The following is an 18,299-nucleotide window of genomic DNA, read 5'->3' as shown; positions in this document are numbered from 1 at the left end:
CTGCTGTTTTTGGGGAAGAAAGAGCCAGACTTTTGGGAAGATAAGGCGTGATCACACTTCAAAACAGCTGCCACTAGCCGTGGTATCCCCCATAGGGAGTCTTGCTTCCTGGGTAAAAGGAGAGGACTGGCCTGCCTCGCCCAGGTGCAGCTAGTTGGGCTGCGGAGGTATCCTTTACTGAGAAACCCCTGTCGAGCAGTGTAATCTGGAAGGCTTGCCAGACCAAATGATTAACTGCTGAGCGCCAGCTTCTCTTGCAGGAGGCCTCCTCACCTTTTCCAGTGACTTTCTCTGGAAGCCCTCTGCTTCACCTGGACTGGGAAGATGGTCTGTGGGACGTTAGCCCATCATCTTCTCTTAAAAAAGCATACCTTTGCATCAACCAGACTCTTTGGAGTGGCCAGTAGCTGACCGTGGGTTAGGACCTGGTTCTCTGCCCAGTAACCATTTTAAAAGCTAGAATTTTCCATTCGGTTTAAGTATCTTCCTGGGGGCGTCTGAGTGCTTCAGTTGGTTGGGCAACTACTTTCGGCTCCAGTCCCATACCGGGCTCCCCCTCCGTGGGGAGTCTGTTTCTCCCTCGGACCCTCCCCCCTCTGGTGCTCGCCCTCTTTCTCTCACACACTCTCTCTCTCAAACAAAACAAAACAAAACACTTAAAAAAAAAATCTGAGGCGCTTGGATGGCTCAGAGGGTTGAGCCTCTGCCTCGGCTCAGGTCATGGTCTCAGGGTCTTGGGATCGAGCCCCGCATCGGGCTCTCTGCTCAGTGAGGAGACTGCTTCCTCCTCTCTCTCTCTCTGCCTGCCTCTCTGCCTACTTGTGATCTCTCTCTGTCAAAAAATAAACAAAATCTTTAAAAAACAAATCTTCCAAACTAGGACTGACTTATACTACTACACCGTGGAGCCATTTGTTAAAAATACAAATGCAAAATCCGGATAGTTCACAAGAATGAAGTAGGGAAATGGAAATCTAGCAAATGAATTCCAGTAAAAACCTTTGCGTAGTTGACGGGTGGAACTGAAAACTCGGTATCAGGGTTTACTTTAATAAACCACTAGCTGATGATCTATTTGGACCCAAGGTTCTTCATGAGGTCTCCCCCCCCAACCCCTTCCATAGTCATTAAATGCAAGTATCAACAAAGTGGACCTTCGCCTTGTTTTATCATGAAGTGTTAAATCAGGATTTTCAAAATAATAAAGCATTTATTATTATTAGCAAAATAGGCCTGTGTGTGTGTGTGACGGAATAAAAAGGCTTTTGATCATGTGCTTCTCCTGATAAGGACTTCGTGTGTAAAGAGCTGGAAGACCACTGACACGAACACTCTGTCAACAGGCTGGAAGATGGCCTCAGCAGGTGGCCCGGTGTCCTCAGCTTTGTGGCTTCGTGGCGCCGCCTCGACTGTGGGGGAAAGGGCAGAGTCAGGAGCCCTTGCCCCTGGGTTCCTGCTGAGCATCATCCCCTTCCCTCCCTTCCTAGAACTTTACACCCCCGGGAAGGAGGAGGAACAAGTTTCATTAATTCTGCCTATAGCAGCCTTGATTACGTATGATTGTCCCCACAACGTTGCCGTCAGTCTCCATGAATGTCATTTGTTTCCTCCACAACCACCCTTTTTCCCCAAAGTACTCACCATTTGGAAATCACTCATGTTCTTAAGTGATGCCTCTTGATTCTATCACAATTTGGCTCCAAGGGCTTTCAAGAGGAAAAAAATGTCCTGATGTGATGGCTGAGTCATGCTTCGTGGAAATGAGCAATTCATTCCCAGCACGCGCTCTAGTAACATTACATTACATTTGCGGAGACCATGTGTCTTCTGGGAGTTTTGTTTCATGAAAGGAGAAATGAAGTCACTCTGCTTTTAACTCCTTTGATAAGCTTAACGAAACAAAGCAGCATTTCTTAATTTAAAGATGATTATGAACCGAAAGTACTGAAGTCCTCCTTTCTTTCTCTTGGATCCTGATGGCAAGCAAGGTCCCGTTGGGTCTGCCGAATCTTGGCAAGATGCCTACAAGCCCTCACACTGCTCGGCCTCAGTTTCCCTGTCTGCAAAACGGGGTCAGTAAAACCGGCCCCCTTTTTGCCTTGTTAGAACAGTTATTACTGGATTGACTTAAACTAAGGAAATCTTTTTAGAAGCCTAAGTGGGACCTCGTTCTGCTATTGACAATGCAGTTTCTGATAGAAGTTTCTCTCTGTTTTGTCTTATGTCTCCCTTCATACCCCAATTTCCTACAGCTGGAATCTTTTTCAAATTAGATACCCTTAATTTCAGAAAATAATCAAAAACTTCCAAACAGCGGCCCCAATCTGAAGCTTGCTCAGACTTGCTACTTTTTTTTTTTTAAGATTTTATTTATTTACTTGACAGACAGAGATCACAAGCAGGCAGAGAGAGGTAGGGGGGAAGCAGTCTCCCCGCTGAGCAGAGAGCCCGATGCGGAGCTGGACCCCAGGACCCTGGGATCATAACCGGAGCCGAAGGCAGAGGGTTAACCCACTGAGCCACACAGGCACCCCCCTCTTGCTACTTCTTAAAAGGCTCTTTCCTTGAGAGGTGACCAAGAGGCCGGGCAGGAAACCAATGTCTCTTAGAAGCAGCTTTTCTCCTCACCCTTTCTTCCTCTCTGAGCCTCAAGGCTTCTCACTTCAGCCCAGTTTTTGGAACTTGGTCAACAGCTGCTGCTTGGGGGAGAAGGAGGTTCTGGGCTTAAGTCTGGTTCTATTTTGGAGGCCGCCCACTGAGTCACCCTCTCCTGTCCCCAGCCCCCAGAAAGCTCTCTTTATCCATTTGACAGCTTCTACACCATGCCTGGGACTGAGGAGCTTCATGAAAAGCTATGGACATTTTTGAGACCTGACAAAAGGAAAGGATTGACCTTGAAATATAAAAACAAAATTGAGAAACATTTAATTAAATGTCTACAAACTAAAAATTATGCTGACATTATTAATAGATAAATGTTAATGTTCATATAAATGGCAATTAAATTTGAAAACAATTAGTAAGTCAGATTATTTCCCTTGATCTTTTTAATTTTTTTTTATTTTTTTATTTAAAGATTTTATTTATTTATTTGACAGAGAGAGATCACAAGTAGGCAGAGAGTCAGGCAGAGAGAGAGAGAGGAGGAAGCAGGCTCCCCGCTGAGCAGAGAGCCCGATGCGGGACTGGATCCCAGGACCCTGAGATCATGACCTGAGCCGAAGGCAGCGGCTTAACCCACTGAGCCACCCAGGCGCCCCTCCCTTGCTCTTTTTTAAAGACTTACTTACTTTTATTAGAGAGAGAGAGTAAAGCAGAGGGAAAGAAGAGAATCCCAAGTAGACTCCCCACTAAGCGTGGAGCCCAAGGCGGGGCTTGATATCAAGACCAGAGCTGGTGACTTAACTGACCAAGCCACCCACGTGCCCCAGGTGAGTTCCCTATAGAAGAACTTGCCAAGAAACTGACTATAAATTAAGTGGTTGACTTGTAGCTAAATCATTTTGAAAAGTTTTCAGAAAACCAGTACTATGTGTACATTTTAGTGTATTTGATAAGATGTATAGTGAGACCTTTGAAAGACTGAGTGCTTGGAAATTAGATACAGCCCATGTGCTAGATGGTGTTAGTCGATGATTGTTAATTTTCTTAATTGTGTGGATGGTATTGAGCTTAAGTGGGAGAACCCTAGGAGAGACATCTGGAAGTATGTAGGGGTGACCTGAGGTCAGCAATGTGCTTTCAAAATGTTCTGCAAAATATTAACAACTATGTGGTGGAAAGGAGGAAATGGTCTCATTTATTCTGCTCATAGTAGCCTTGATTATGGATAATAGTTTCCACATCTTTGTGGTCCATGTCTTATGTTTGAATGTCATTTGTTTCCTACAGAATCATCCTCTTCCCCTAGGTGTTTGTCATTTGAGACTCACTGAGTGTGCCAGCCCCCTGCTTTCAAAAGATTATGTAAATGATAATACACGTGTGTGTATAAATATATATGTATATATATACATGCTACACACGCGTATATAATACATATATTACACACACACATAAAAGGAGAGAAGCAGTGTGGTAAAATGTTAACAAGTGCTTTGAAGACCATAATAAACCAGGTTAAGAGGATAATGAATGATGGATAGCATGGTCAGGAAAAACCTCTTGGAATAGTAACATCTAAACCAGATCAGAGTGAAGTGAAGAAACAAGATATATAAAGATTTGAAAGAAAAGTATTCCAGGGACATAGGAAAGGCATATGCAAAGGCCCTGAGGCAGGACTTAATAGAACTTGATACTGTCCAGCTAAATTGTTGTTGTTAATCTGGTGAGAGTAGAACGTTCTCTAATGACCCAAATTTATATTTCCCTTCTTATTTTTCATATATTTATTTACTATGTGTGTTTCATTTTTTGTGAAATTCTTGTCAAGTCTTTTGTCTAGTTTTCTATTGGGTTGTCTTATTGATCTGTAAGAGTTATTAATATATTCTGGGTATGGCTCCTTTGCCTATTAGATGTGCAGCAGATATCTTCTCCCACTTTTATCGATTGTCTTTTCATTCTTTTTACTGTGTTTTTGTAAAAACAGGTGTTCTTCTTTTTCTTCTTCTTCTTTTTTTAAAGATTTTGTTTATCTTTTTTTAAAGATTTTGTTTGCTGAGCAGGGAGCCTGATGTGGGGTTTGATCCCAGGACCCTGGGATCACAACCTGAGCCTAAGGCAGAGGCTTTAACCCACCAAGCCACCCAGGTACCCCCCCCCCTTTATTAAAGATTTTATTTATTTGACAGAGAAAGACACAGCGAGAGAGGGAACACAAGCAGGGGGAGTGGGAGAGAGAGAAGCAGGCTTCCTGCCGAGCAGGGAACCTGATGCAGGGCTCAGGGCTCAATCCCAGAACCCTGGGGTCATGACCTGAGCTAAAGGCACCCACTTAATGACTGTGCCACTCCGGCCCGCCATTCTTCATTTTAATATGGCTGGATTTATCAATAATTTTATTTAAAGTGTGTTTTTGTGTCTGATTTAAGTTTTTTTCTTATCCTGAAGTAAAAAAGAGATGTTCCATTTATATTATTCTAAATGTTTTATGGTTGTGTTTTTCATATTGAAGTCTTCAATCCACCTAGAATTGAGTTATGTATAATATGAGGTAAGGATCCAATTTTGTATTTTTTTTCCATATGAATATCTAATTGTTTGGACACCATTTCTTAAGTAGCCCTCCCTTTTCCTACAGATCTGTAGGACCGCTCTATCAAGAAAGGCACGATTTATGCATTTATGTTTTGGGCTATTTCATTCCATGGGTTTATTTGTCTGTTCCCAGATTGACACTGTATATCCTGTAGTTTATATCTTGATATTTAACAAGGAAAGTCTCTCACCTTTCTCTTCAGCCAGAATCTTATTTATTCTTGAACCATTGTTTTTCTACCCAAGTGTTAGATTTAACTTGTCAAATCATATGAAAAATCCTGCTGGGATTTTTTTTTTAAGATTTTATTTATTGACAGACAGAGATCACAAGTAGACAGAGAGGCAGGCAGAGAGCCCGATGCGGGACTCAATCCCAGGACCCTGAGATCATGACCTGAGCCGAAGGCAGCTGCTTAACCCACTGAGCCTCCCAGGCGCCCCCCTGCTGGGATTTTAACTGAGATAACTTTGAAGTTACAGTCAATGTAGGAGAATGGACTTATCAACAAATATTGAGTCTTCCTGCCCAAGAATATGGTTAATCTTTCCATTTATTTAGGCTTTCTTTAATATCTTTGAATACAGTTTTATAATTTTCTTCTTGAAGGACTTGATTTATTTCTAAGAACTTTCATTTGGTTCCCTTTTAAAGATATCTTTACAAATCTTCATTTTCTAATTCCTTGTGGCTGATGTATAGAAATATACTTCATTTCTGTATATTGATTTTGTATATTGGTTTTACCTAGGAACCAAGTGAAATACTAATTAATTCTAATTATTTCTTGGTAGATTCTTTTCGATGTTCTATGTAAGTAATCAATCACCTGCAAATAAGAACACTTTTTCTGTTATTTATAATTCCTATACAGTTTTTACCTTTATCTGGTTTTATTGCACCAGTCAAAATGTTCACCACAATATTAAATAAGAGAGGTGAAGCTGACACATATATCTTGTTCCTGATCTTAAAGAGAATGCTTCTGAAATTTCACTGGTAAATATGAGGTCTGCTGTAGGTTTTTCAAAGATACCTTTTCTGACATGTCGTTTCAAACACCACCATTTCTCAGCAGGCACTGACTGGGTGTCTCTCCAACTTATTTTGTAAGATTTTATTTTTTAAAGTAATCTCTACACCCAGCGTGGGGCTCGAGGCCACAACCCTGAGATCAAGAGTCATGCATTCCACCAACTGAACCAGCAAGATGCCCCAATGGTGTCCCACAAACTTAACCCACTTCTGACACTCTCTACCTAGAGAGACTGTCAAATCCCACAGGTTTAGGGCTCAGGCCGCAAGATTGTCCCCACTTCAGATGCCAATCACAAGTTGTCACGGACCACAATTTGGAGTTCCCACCACCCCCTCCTCAGGTTTAACTAACTTGCTGGAGCAGCTCACAGAACTCAGGAAAACCAGTTTACTCACTCGGGTGTTAATATATCATCATAGGATATTAAAGGATACGAGTGAAGAGTTGGATAAAGAGATGCGTAGAATGAGGTCCAGAAGGGTCCTGAACACAGGGGCTTCTGTCCCTCTGGACTTTAGGGTTGGTCACCCTCTGGACACGTGCTTACATTATGTTCTCATGTGCCAACCTTGAAACTTTCCAAACCCCATACGTCAGGGACTTTTACAGGGGCTCCATTAAGTCATTATGTAATTGGCTCAATCATTGACTTTTGGCAATGGAACTCAGTCTCCAGCCCCTCTATCCGCCTTAGAGGTTGGAGGTGGGGTTGAAAGTTTCAACCCTCTAATCACCTGGTTGGTCCTGTGGGCTACCAGCCTCTATCGTCAGGTTACTGAGGCGCTTTCCAAGAGTAACCTCATTAACTTAGTGAGGGGTGATTGTAAGGGGCTGTTTTTAATAAGAAGATCCCTCCATTTTACCTTTATTGTTCTGAAGCTACTTCAAGAGCTAAGGGCAAAAGATCAGATACTATTCCCCCTTTGCTCTTAGTAGGAAATTCCAAGGGTTTTATATTGTATCTATTGGTTCCAAGACCAATACATATTTCTGATTATAAACCACAATATCAAACATACACACCCTTTCCTCCTTAAATCCCCTCCAACTCCACCCTACTTGTTTTAAAATTATAACTTTATTACTCTCTTCTATACTGGACCAGGTGCCTTATACCTTACCTCATTTAATCTTTACAATAACCCTTATGAAGCAGGTATTACTGCTTCTCTTAGAGAAATTAAGTAACTTTTTTTTTTTTAAGATCTTATTTACTTATTTGAGAGGGAGCAAGTGGGCACAGACAGAGACAGAGAAGCAGACTCTCTGCTGAGCAAGGAGCCCGATGTGGGGCTCGATCCCAGGACACCAGGATCATGGCCTGAGCTGAAGGCAGACGCTTAATCAACTGAACCACCCATGCGCCCCTAAGTAACTTCTAGAATAGTATTGCTGGAAAGGGATTGAGCAAGGTTTGTCCAACTCTGCAAGCTCTGCTTTCCTTCGAAATCTTTGCTGCCTTCTTCTCGGGTTGAAATCTATTCCAAGGGTCGCCTGGGTGGCTCAGTGGGTTAAAGCCTCTGCCTTCAGCTCAGGTCATGATCCCAGGGTCCTGGGATCGAGCCCCGCATTGGGTTCTCTGCTCAGCAGGGAGCCTGCTTCCCCCTCTCTCTCTGCCTGCCTCTCTGCCTACTTGTGATCTCTGTCTGTCAAATAAATAAATAAAATCTTAAAAAAAAAAAGAAATCTATTCCAATATAGGGAACTCTGTGGGGATGAATCAGAGAAGTTGATTTGGACAGAGAAGCCTGTGAGGAGAGGAAGTGAACAGAAACGAGAACTTAAATGGACAGTGAGAGCCCCCTCCCCCGACATGTGATGCCAAATGTATGGGAAGTAGTCATTTCATCTTGACTGACTGGATCACCTTCACATCCAAATGTCTTCTCTCAAGACTCCCTCGGATGTCTGTAGCCATGGCAATCCAGGTAGTTCCGGTCCAACGAGGGCCACAAGGTATTTCCCACTGCGTGCCACTCTCAAGCCCATCACAAGTGCTCCCTTACTTTGGTTTTGTTCTGTTGCTCCCAGGTTGGCTCCCTGAACACTGCTTCCTGGAAATCATCTCACCATCCTACGTATCCTGTGTTAAGCGTTTGTTATTCCTGCTACAACCTCTTGGGTAACCTCTCATTTCCTTTGACGGAGAAGTAAGAACAGGAGATGGAGATCCACAGGGAAGATGCATTCATTTGCTGTGCAAATACCGAATGAGTGCCTCATGTGTCTCAGGCACCATGCAAGGGGCTCAGGGTATAGCAACGAACAAGACTGGCAAACCACTCTGACGCCTGTATTCGAGAGACAGAAGACAGGCACCAGGCTAATAAACAAATATAATAAACCATGGATTGGAATAAGACATAACCATGCAACAAACTGGGTAATGAGCAGGAGGCTAAGTGGGCAGGACTTCTGAGACAAACCGTCAAGGAAGGCATCTCCAGCTCACGCTGGAGGAGTTAAGAGCTGACATTTGAAAGAGACAGCACGCCCTGTGAAGAGCGGGAAGGGAGCTCTGGGCAGAAGAATCAGCAGGTGCACAGGCCTGCAGCCAGGAAAATGCTTGGCAAGTTTGAGGAACAGAAGGTCTGGCTGAAGTACAGTGAATGGGAGAATGGACTAAATGACATAGAGAGGGAGACGGAGGCCGGTCATGGCAAGTTGTTTGTATTTTATTCTAACTGCAGGGAAAAGTCAATGCAGGGCTTCAGCAAGGCAACAGCAGGATCTGCTTAACTGTTTTGAAAGATCACTTGGGCCCCGTGTGAAAAGTGGGTGGGAGAGTAAGAGATGCAGGCAGCATGCCTGGGGAGTGTTTTTTGTCTTTGTTTTGTTTTTTACATGGTTTTCCTAGAGGCTCTGCTCAGGGACCCTCCGCCCTCCTCCCCCGACATCTCATTGGTTAGGTGGTCAGCCCCAGCTGCAGGAGATTTGTAGAAAGGTGACTATTTTAGGCACAGGAAGGCAAAGGAAACAATGGTTTGTGAATGGCTTTTGGGTAGCCCATCCAGTGTCTGCCCGCTAAGCCTCCCGCATGGGTGGGGCCGTTGGGGGGGGGGCAGGGCTCGTTTCTAAAGGGGAAACAGCTTTATTTTTTTTTTTTAAGATTTTATTTATTTATTTGACAGAGAGAGATCACAAGTAGGCAGAGAGGCAGGCAGAGAGAAAGGAGGAAGCAGGCTCCCTGCTGAGCAGAGAGCCTGATGCGGGGCTCCATCCCAGGACCCTGAGATCATGACCTGAGCCAAAGGCAGCGGCTTAACCCACTGAGCCACCCAGGCGCGCGGGAAACAGTTTTAAAACACACAGAGCTCACAGGGCTTGAGGCCTTCTGACCTCCAGTACAGGGTGCTCCTCTCACCACCTTTCATTTTTCTGGGCCCTGCAAAAGGCCGACCCTGGTCACACAGGTCCTGCTGTGTCTACAGGTGAACAATTCTTCCAATTCTGTGTTCAACGTCCCGCGTCCCTGAGCCGTTTTCACGGCTGAATGCGAACCGGAGCCTTTCAAAAATGAAGAGAAAAAATACTCTCTTGGGTTATACTCGGAAATACTGTTCCACCGAAGAGAAGGATAAGGTAGAGACACGCAAAGGGATGTGGAAGACAGTCCGATGGAGGGTGGGAAGGATACTTAGAGCCCGTCTTTGTGCGGCTCTGGATGACAGAGGTGTGCAGGTTTGGCATTACTAATATTTAATATGTGAATTGACACGAGAGGTCTGGCAGGGAAGCTCCTTCACTGTGTGTTCCTTTCAGTGGATTGTGACAATATGTGCGTATGAGTGCCTGCATAAGGGGATTTTACCAGTAATAGTATCTTAAACGGAAAACTATAATTCTTTGATGAGGTGGGGAGGGTCACTGAAATTCTACTTAGAAAAACAATGGCTAGAGACACCTGGGTGGCTCAGTCAATTAAGCCGCTGCCTTGGGCTCAGATCATGATCCCAGGATCCCAGGATCGAGTCCCACATCAGACTCCTTGCTCAGTGGGGAGCCTATTTCTCTCTCTGCCTTTGCCTGCTTGTGCTCTCTGTCTTTCTCTGACAAATAAATAAAATCTTTAAAAAAATATAAACAACGGCTAATAACCATACATCTATTTCTTCACATGGCCTTGTAGCCAGAATGTAGCATTATAGAGTCTATTCAATGAGTATTTAACACAGGTACATTTTTTTTTTTTTTTTTTTCCCAGATTAAAGAAAGATCTCGTCCATGTATTCTTTTGGGTCATCCCTCACCTTCAACCAGTTAGGATGTGAATCTCTTCCAAGTAATGACCTAGCCCCATATTTTCTATCATGAAAATTCAGTGATGTAACTAATGGATAACTAGTCAGACAAGGAACGGATAACCAGAATCCCGGATTAGTCACGGCTAATGAAGGGTATGCAGACTAGCATGTGGATTGGGGATTTGTGCTAACACAATCAGAGCACTATCTCCCTGAGGGCAGATCCACAGTCAGAGATCGCTTTGGTGCACAAGGACTCAGAACGAGGGGAGTGTTCACATATCCATGTAATGTTTAATGCTAATGTGAGTGCCATTCACAACAGTGATCACTGGGCCAGTGGGACCAGGAAATTCAAGGAAGGCAGAGTTGGACAGACATTAGGGTGGGTAATGTTGGCCTCTGGGACACTCGTTTTTTGATATGTTTATGGTTACTTTCACTTTTTTTTTTTTTTAAGATTTTGTTTATTTATTTGACATGCAGAGATCACAAGTAGGCAGAGAGGCAGGCAGAGAGAGAGGAGAAAGCAGCTCCCCGCTGCGCAGAGAGCCCGATGGGACCCTGGGATCATGACCCAAGCCAAAGGTAGAGGCTTTAACCCACTGAGCCACCCAGGCGCCCCAACTTTCACTTTTTAAAAATCTCCTTTTTCCTTTATGTTTTTATTGTGGAGATGTGGAAACATATAAAAATACACAGTATACAAGAATGACCTCCCCGCCCCCCGCCCCCACTGTGTACCCATCACCCAATTTCAATTGTTATTCACACAGGTCAGTCTGGTTTTTCCTACCTCCCCAGCCCCTTTCTCTACTTCTTGTATTGGAATTTGAAGTAGATGCGGAAATCCTGATGGTTTTTAAAGATATTTTATGGAATCAAGTCCTGCTGGTTTGACAGTCCTTTTTTCCTTTCTCTGGTGACTGTACATGTCTCTGCTCTGATCTTAAGATGGCTTCCAAAGAGCCATTTCTGAGTTCTTGGAGGAAGCCTCTGTTCTGACAACAATTACCATTATCATTATGCAGAGTACATTCCACTTCTTTTATCTTTCCTTAATTACACAGGAGTATCATTTTCAGATCCCCGACAAGACTGCACAGTGATGCAGAAATGTCAGGCTTTCTGGGTTCCACCCAGGGACTCGACCCACATGCTGGATCTCTGCCGCCAGGTTCCGAGAGTCTGCACGGTTAGCAAATTCTCAGGTGACTCTGCCCACTCAGTTGGAAAAGCAATGGCGGAGCGTGCTGTCAGAGGCTGTTGAAGTACATAGGTTTTCCAGCCACGGTGCCGGAAAAACCAGCCACACTTTCTAATGCTTCTCCCTATGCTCTCTCTTGCTGGCTCCCACCTCTCACCGCTCAGAGGCTCTGAGGCTGGAAGGTTGATGTTCCACGGTGGCTATGTCAGGGAGGTTCTAGAGAACAAAGGGCACGAACTTTGAAATAGCTATTGGCGGCTCAGAATACACTTGCTTTCAGATTTCTGGCTGTGTTCCACATAGCCATGGGGGCTGTAAGTCTTCCGTACATAAGTAGTGTTCCAGTACACACAAACACATACGCACATCACGCATGTACACACATGCATACGCACACACTCATGTGCACGCACATATGGACACACACGCACCCACACCCATCACACATGCACGCACACACACAGGCCACCTGCTAAATTTTGGATAGCTCTATTAGGTGAAGAAATTTTGAGAAATTTGTCTGGTACCTCCATCCAACTGGATATTTTCCATTAAGGACCAATTTTGGTAGTATGGATGGACAAAGCTGCCCCCAGTATATATTCTGCTCACATGGTGAGCTTGAATATGACTCCCTTTTTTATTTTTTAAATTTTTTAAAAAAGATTTTTTTTGTATTTATTTGACAGAGAAATAGAGAGAGAGCACAAGTAGGCAGAGAGGCCTGCAGAGGGAGATGGAGAAGCAGGGTCCCTGCTGAGCAGGGAGCCCAATGTGAGGCTCGATCCCAGAACCCCAGAATCATAACTCAAGCCAAAGGCAGCTGCTTAACCGACTGAGCCACCCAGGTGCCCCAACTCCATTTATTTTAAGCTACTTAAGATTCTCTTGTTTTGGAGAAACTGTATCCTTATGCTGCAGCTATGAGATAGATTCTAGAGGTTAGAAGAAACTCGGGAAGCTGCTCCTTTGTCAAGGTATCTTAAACACTTGCATTTGCTTCTGAATACCTTGTGCATATGGTTTCCTAGGAGGTCATGTTCCCTGGTGATCCATGACTCTCTCACAACTCGTGGTTGACTCATAAAAGAAAGAAAGAAAGAAAGAAAGAGGACAGAGGAAGGAAGAAAGAGAAAGAGAAAGAAAGAAGTGATAGGTTAGGGAAATACAAGATTAGATTAACTCAGGACTAATGAATTTATAACCCATATTTTGCAGAAAACTGCTCTAGCTAGGTAGAGATTTTAAAGAGCTACATGACATGAAATGCTTTGGTTTGTTTTTAAAAAAATAAACAAGTTCTATGGGCAGCAATCTCTCCGACCTCAGCCACAACAACTTCTTCCTAGGAACATCGCCAAAGGCAAGGGAAGCAAGGGTAAAAATGAACTATTGGGACTTCATCAAGATCAAAAGCTTTTGAACAGCAAATGAAACAGTCAACAAAACCAAAAGACAACTCACAGAATGGGAGAAGACATTTGCAAATGACATTATAAGATAAAGGGCTACTATCCAAAATCTATAAAGAACTTATCAAACTCAACACCCAAAGAACAAATAATCCAATCAAGAAATGGGAAGACAGTCATTTCTGCAAAGAAGACATCCAGATGGCCAACAGACACATGAAAAAGTGCTCCATATCACTCGGCATCAGGGAAATACAAATCAAAACCACAATGAGATACCTCACACCAGTCAGAATGGCCAAAATTAACAAGTCAGGAAATGTTGGCGAGGATGTGGAGAATGGGGCACCCTCCTACACTGTTGGTGGGAATGCAAGCTGGTGCGGCCACTCTGGAAAACAGCATGGAGGTTCCTCAAAAAGTTGGAAATAGAGCTACCCTATGACCCAGCAATTGCACTACTGGGTATTTACCCTAAAGATACAAATGTAGTGATCCGAAGGGGCACGTGCACCCAAAGGTTTATAGCAGCAATGTCCACAATAGCCAAACTACGGAAAGAACCTAGATGTCCATCAATAGATGAATGGGTAAAGAAGAGGTGGTATATATACACAATGGAATACTATGCAGCCATCAAAAGAAAGGAAATCTTGCCATTTGCAACAACGTGGATGGAACTAGAGGGTATTATGGTGAGCGAAATAAGTCAATCAGAGAAAGACAATTATCATATGATCTCTCTGATATGAGAAATGTGAGAGGCAGAGTAGGGGGTTTGGGGTCGGGGGAAGGAAAAAATGAAACAAGATGGGATTAGGAGGGAGATAAACCATAAGAGACTCCATTTCTCAAAACAAACTGAGGGTTGCTGGGGGTGGGGGGTAGGGAGAGGGTGGTTGAGTTATGGACATTGGGGAAGGTATGTGTTATGCTGTGAAGTGTAAACCTCATGATTCACAGACCTGTAGCCCTGGGGCAAATAATACATTACATGTTATTAAAAAAAAATAAACAAGTTCTGTTCAACTTAGTTTACTGCAGGCTTCAAAAGGGTTACTGGCTCTTCTGAAAGTTGGGCTTATTTGAAAAGTGAAAGAGTCCTGAAAGTGATGTCTTCAGTTAGTTCATCAAAGTCCCATGTGATGACGGGGATAAACTCCAGCACAGGGTTTATGTTTGTCTTTGCAATGTTATTAAATCTTTTTGCTCAAGTTTAGTTTCAGGTCAGAAACAGTACCAGATCCTTACCACAAGAGGGAGCTGGACTATGAAGAATTGAAGGGTTGCTTCGGAGCTGGAGATAAAAACAGGGTGAGTGCAAATGAGATAAGGTCAGCCATGGAGACAGAAGTTATTCCTCAAGTGATTAGCCCATTCTTGCAGTTGTTTACACCAAAATTCAGAGTCAGCCTTGACTTTTCTCACTTCCCAACGTATTAAGCTTGTTCCTTTTCTCTGTTACTTTGACGGGCGCTGGATTACCAGTTCTCAGAGGGAGCAAACATCTGCTTTCTACACGCCCAGCGAGCACCGCGGAGTCGACGCCACAGCTGGCTGCTTTGTACACGGTCTTCCAGGCTCTCACTCGCTGGGCCAGTATCACCGAGGCCGCGCACCGGGCAGCTGAGGGCCCCCTGCACCCCACAGCCTGCTGAAATTTATTCAGAATAGTTAATCCTAAACCTGCTTATCCTGCCTTGCCTGTTCCTTCCCCCCCAGATCATAATAAAGATTCCTGGACACCTTTTCTCCTGTTCCCTTGTGACCGATAGTCAGCCTTCCTCGTGTGGCCTCCTCGCTGCCCACCCCCCTCCCCGGCCCCCAAGCTCCACGCTAGTAGTGCCCTCTCCTTTGGGAACGGTGAGTTCCAAGGAGCCAACTGTTCTCCAGTGGCACTTGTCTCCTGGTGTGCTGGCCTCACCATATCCGGATAAGAATAAAATAAGGCTTTGAAAAGAACACCATATCTCGTCTCTACAAATTCTGTTGTCTTCGGCTTTACGGTATGTCTGAGAGTCAGTCACTTCTTTGTCCCTTCTGTTCTCCTCCACCATCAGCTTGTCCTTCGTGCTGTCGCCTGGCCCCGCCCTCACTGCTGTCTGTTCTCCGCAGGTTAAGGGCCAGAGTGACAGAGTGATCCCACGATAGGAGAGCAGCTCTTCCTCCTCTTCTGTTCAGAGCGCTCCAGCAGTGGGCTCACAGCAATTACAATTTTTACAATGTTTTTGGAACCTATAGTAAACAAAGTTAGACAATGCTGGTTTGTTTTGAAAAACAGACTGAAGTATTTTATATCGTCTGTTGATTTCCCATGACACTCTTGAGTTAATCCCAAAGTCCTTACAATGGCTTTGAGGGGCCCCATAGGTCTGGATTCCTGCTCTCCCTTTGAGCACATCACCCAATCCTGTCCTCGCCAGCCACCCTGTCCTCTTGCTGTCCTTGGACCCTCCAGGCAAGTGCCCATCCCAGGGCTTGGCTCCTTGCAGCCCCTCCTGAGTCTGGAAGTTTTCCCCAGGCCCCCCGATTTGTGCTCTCCTTTCCTCAGTGAGGGCTCCCCGATTTTGCCACTGCACACCTCTTCTGAGACTCCTTCCCCCTTCCCTGTCCCGCAGCATTTCCCTGGCCAGTGTCCCCTCCCCACCAGGTAGGGACTTTGTTCTTGTTCACTGCTGGGTTGTTCATGTGCTGGAATAGTGGCCGTTCGATGGTAAAGCTTAAGAAATCGATGTTGAGGGCACCTGGGTGGCTCACCTGGGTGAGTTAAGCTGCTGCCTTTGGCTCGGGTCATGATTCCAGGGTCCTGGGCTCCAGCCGTACATCGGGCTCTCTGCTCAGCGGAGAGCCTGCTTCCCTTCCTCTCTCTCTGCCTGCCTGTCTGCCTACTTGTGATCTGTCAAATAAATCAATAAACTCTTTTTTTTTAAGATTTTTTTTTAATTGATTTATTTGACAGAGAGAGATCACAAGTAGGCAGAGAGGCAGGCAGAGAGAGAGAGAGAGAGGAAGGCAAGCAGGCTCTCCGCTGAGAAGAGAGCCCGATGCGGGGCTCAAGCCCAGGACCCTGAGATCATGACCCAAGCCGAAGGCAGCAGCCTAACCCACTGAGCCACCCAGTCGCCCCAAATCAATAAAATCTTAAAAAAAAAAAAAGAAAAAAGAAATTGATGTTGAACAGATAAGTAAACTGAGAACACAATTTTAAAAATAAAGACTCTCTGGCCTAGTCATTCTCATCTCAAATATTTGGAGACTGTTTTGTACATATCCAGTAAGATACACTGCTGGTTCCCAAAAGCCTGTCGTGTAAATGGGAAGTGAGCTGGAGATTTCACTGGTTCAGCAGTCTAGAATACGCAGCACACACTTTGGCGTGGCCTCTCGGCCTCTGCGGGGTGCAGAGAAGGGGGACCGGTTAGGGTGGGTCCTGAGAGCCAGGCGAGCTGCCCCGGGCAAGGAGTCTTCACTGGGTACTTCTCAGAAGGAGGCAGGCTTTGGCTCTGCCCGGAACGTGGCATTCCGAAGCAGTGGAGCCATGGTTAGTGAGCCCGAGCCATGGGTCAAACACAAACTTTTTCTTTCTTTTTTTTCTCCAGGTGACATTATTAGAGCAATTTTACAAAAATTGTAAAATTTACAAATTTATGAATAAAGAAACAGAGGCACAAGGAAGTTATGTCGCACAGTTAGGGCACGACAGAGCTGGGTTTTCAACCCAGGGTGATTGCCCAAGTTCTCTTAATTGTTACAACCTGCTCTGTCCCCATCCTTCGTGGGATTTAGTGACTGCTTATGGAGCACCAGCTGTTACAGATCCACCAGTGAATCAAACAGACTGAAATCCACACCCGCCTGCAGCCAACAGTCCAGTGGGAAGAGACCATAAACAAACGTGATCGATCACTAAATGAGATAGTGGTTAGAAGGTGATGGGTGATATGGAGAACAAGGAAGGAAGGCAAATTGGTTTGGGGATTCTGCAAGTCAAGGGGGTTACAGTTTATGTGGCGTGGGCAAGGTAGACCTATTTCAGTGAGGACTTGAAGGTGGGAGGCAGCCAGGCAGCTACCGGGGAGGAAGACATGCCCGGGTCCCTAGAAGGGCGAGAACCCAGCCTTTCAAAAAACACAGAGATGTGCAGGTGACTGCCCTGGAGGCAGGGAGGGAGGGGGGCACAGCACGCATCACTCAGTCTCTTCAATCCCAAAGCACCCCGTGCAGCAGGGTTTATCCCCATTTGCTGGAGTGCAACCTAAAGCCTAATATCGCGTAGACAGTGGCAAAGCTGATTAAAGCCAGGCTGACTCAAAAGCAAACAATCTGATTAAAAAATGGGCAGAGGACTTAAATAGACATTTTTCCAAAGAAGACATCTACATGGCCAACAGACACATGAGACAATGCTCAACATCACTAAGCATCATGGAAATGCAAATAAAACCACACTGAGCTGTCACCTTGCACCTATCAGGAGGGCTAGGATCAAAAAGATGAGAAAAAAAAAAAAAAAACTGTTAGCAAAGATGGAGAAAAAAAAACCCTCATGCACGGTGGGAGTGGGCATTGGTGCAGCCATTATGGAATAGAGTTTAGACATTCCTCCAACAATTAACACTAGAAATACCAAACGATCTAGCAATTCTACTTCTGAGTATGTATCTGCAGAAAACCAAAACACTAACTTGAAAAGACACATGCACCCCTCTGTTCATTCCAGCATTATTTACCATAGCCAAGATATGGAAACAACCTCAGGGTTTACAGATTGTAGAATGGATAAGAGGAGGTGGTGTGTAGACACTGTGGGACACCACTCAGTCATCAAGAAGAACGGAATCCTGGCACTCGGGACAGCAGGGATGGACCAAGGGCCTATCGTGTGAGGTGAAATCAGTCAGACAGAGAAAGACAAATACCATTTCATTCCACTTATGTATAGAACCTAAACACACCCACACCCAAAAAACAAAAGAGAAACAAATTCATAAATACAGAGAACAAACTGGTGGGAAAAATAGGAACAAACAAAAATGCAAAGCAAAATACCAGTCTGCCTGTAGAGCCCAGCTCCTCTCCAGCACGTGGCCGTCCCAGGGCCACCAAGGACTCCCAGGAACTGTGAAGCCTCGTCACTGAGGGAGCTTCATGTGGTGGGGGTGAGGACTGGGAAATGAGATCCAGGCAGAGGAGG

The 18,299-nt window shown here is 44.8% G+C and overlaps 1 long non-coding RNA gene across 1 annotated transcript; it reads right to left on the bottom strand.

The window, feature by feature from the left end:
- Positions 1-1,190: 1,190 nt before the first annotated feature.
- On the bottom strand, positions 1,191-1,725 carry LOC309863022. Its single transcript, XR_014310855.1, has 2 exons — positions 1,642-1,725; positions 1,191-1,409 (listed from the first exon to the last, which is right to left on the bottom strand). It is a non-coding gene; the product is annotated as an uncharacterized lncRNA (long non-coding RNA).
- Between the last annotated feature and the right edge of the window lie 16,574 nt (positions 1,726-18,299).

The sequence above is a fragment of the Mustela nivalis genome (genome assembly GCF_964662115.1).
Source record: "Mustela nivalis genome assembly, chromosome: 4".
In the NCBI taxonomy this organism is placed as follows: Eukaryota; Metazoa; Chordata; class Mammalia; order Carnivora; family Mustelidae; genus Mustela; species Mustela nivalis.
This window is presented reverse-complemented; position numbering and strand designations above follow the sequence as displayed.